Source organism: Orcinus orca, chromosome 3, assembly GCF_937001465.1.
Source record: "Orcinus orca chromosome 3, mOrcOrc1.1, whole genome shotgun sequence".
NCBI lineage: Eukaryota > Metazoa > Chordata > Mammalia > Artiodactyla > Delphinidae > Orcinus > Orcinus orca.
This window is the reverse complement of record NC_064561.1, coordinates 82,212,055-82,214,226: the sequence shown is the minus strand read 5'-3', so window position 1 is coordinate 82,214,226 and position 2,172 is coordinate 82,212,055. Positions and strand designations below refer to the sequence as shown.

General features: G+C 40.6%; 1 pseudogene; it reads right to left on the bottom strand.

Annotated features, from left to right (window-relative positions):
* Window positions 1–229: 229 nt before the first annotated feature.
* LOC125963963 (tigger transposable element-derived protein 1-like) lies at window positions 230–2,050 on the bottom strand (annotated as a pseudogene).
* Between the last annotated feature and the right edge of the window lie 122 nt (window positions 2,051–2,172).

The window sequence follows — 2,172 nt, the reverse complement described above, 5'->3', positions numbered from 1 at the left end:
ATTTAGCTAAAAACTCTGTATTTGTTTATTGGATATTGAGATCACTGCTATCCTGGTTTCCCTTTTTTTCTTGACTATGGTTTTCTTCTCAACTTCTCTGCTTTGTTCCAGGTGGGGTTTTCAGGTAAAATTTTTTTTCTTCCTTTCTTTTTTTGTTATTGCCCTTTTGTCTTATTCTTTGTTAATCATCCTTGTTCTTAATGTACCTGTGTTTCGATGGTAAGATATCTCATATACATATTTGAAGCAAACAGTGCATAAACAAGCAGTAACACATATTTAAAGACGTTGATGGACTCCTCCTTTCATGAATGATTTCTCTGCAGTATGCCACGGTCTTTGATAGCATTTTATCCATGGTGGAACTTCTTTCAAAACTGGTGCCAATCCTCTCAAACCCTGCTGCTGCTTTATCAACTAAATTTATGTCCTATTCTAAATCCTTTGTTGTTATTTCAACAATCTTCATAGCATCTCCACTGGAGTAGATTTCATCTCAAGAAACCACTTTCTTTGCTCATCCATAAGAAACAACTGCTCATCCATTGAAGTTTTATCATGACATTGAAGCAATTCAGTCGCATCTTCAGGCTCCACTTCTAATTCTAGTTCTCTTGCTATTTCCACCACATCTGCAGTGACTTCCTCCACTGAATTCTTTAACCCCTCAATGTCATCCACGAGGGTTGGAATCAACTTCTTCCAAACTCCTGCTAAGGTGGATATTTGGAGCTCTTCCCATGAATCATGAATGTTCTTCATGGCATCCAGAATGGTAAATCTTTTCCATAAGGTTTTCAATTTACTTTGCCAGATTCATCAGAGGAATCACCATCTATGGCAGCTATAGACTTATGAAGTGTGTTTCTTAAAGAGTAACACTTGAAAGTCGAAATGACTCCTTGATCCATGGCCTGCAGAACGGATGCTGTGTCAGCAGGCATGTACACAACATGAATCTCATACCCCTCCGTGAGAGCTCCTTGGTGACCAGGTGTATCATCAGTGAGCAGTGATATTTTGAAAGTAACCTTTTTCTGAGCAGTAGGTCTCAACAATGGGCTTAAAATACCCAGTAAACCAGCAGATGTACCGTCATCCAGGCTTTGATGTCCCATTGAGAGGGCACAGGCTGAGAAGTTTCAGCTTAATTCTTAAGGGCCCTAGGATTTTCGGAGTGGTAAAGGAGCATTGGCTTGAACTTAACGTCAACAACTGTGTTAGCCCCTAACAAGAGGGTCAGCCTGTCTTTTGAAGCTTTGAAGCCAGGCGTAGACTTCTCTCTGGCTATGAAAGTCCTAGATGCCATCTTCTTCCAAGTTAAGGCTATTTTGTCTACATGGAAACCCTGCTGGGTAGTGAAGCCACCTTCATTCATCATCTTAGCTGGACCTTCTGGATAACTTATCACAGCTTCTACATCAGCACTTGCTGCTTCACCTTGCACTTTGATGTTTTGGAGACAACTTCTTTCCTAAAACCTCATGAATCAACCTCTGCTAGCTTCCAACTTTTGTTCTACAGCTTCCCCTCCTCTCTCGGCCTTCACAGAATTGAAGAGAGTTAGGGTCTTGCTCTGGATTAGGTTTGACTTAAGGGAATGTTATGGCTGGTTTGATCTTCTATCCAGACGACTAGAAGTTTCTCCACCTCGGCAATAAAGCAATTTTGCTTTCTTAGCATTCATATATTCACTGGAGTAGCACTTTTAATTTCCTTCAAGAACTTATCCTTTGCAATCATAACTTGGTTAACTGGCTCAAGAGGCTTACCTTTCGGCCTATCTTGGCTTTCCACATGCCTTCCTCACTAAGCTTAATCATTTCTAGCTTTTGATTTAAAGTGAGAGACGTGCAACTCTTCCTCTCACTTGAGCACCTAGAGCTCACTGTAGTGTTATTAATTGGCCTAATTATAATATTGTTGTGTCTCAGGGAATAGGGAGGCCCAAGGATAGGGAGAGAGACAGGGGAACAGCCGACAGTGGAGCAGTCAGAACACACGCAATGTTTATGGATTACATGAGCCGTCTTATACGGGCATGGTTCATGGTGCCCCCAAACAATTATAAAGGTAACGTTAAAAATCACTGATCACAGATCATCATAGCAAACTAATAATGAAAAAGTTTGAAATATTGTGAAAATCACCAAAATGTGACAGAGACACAAA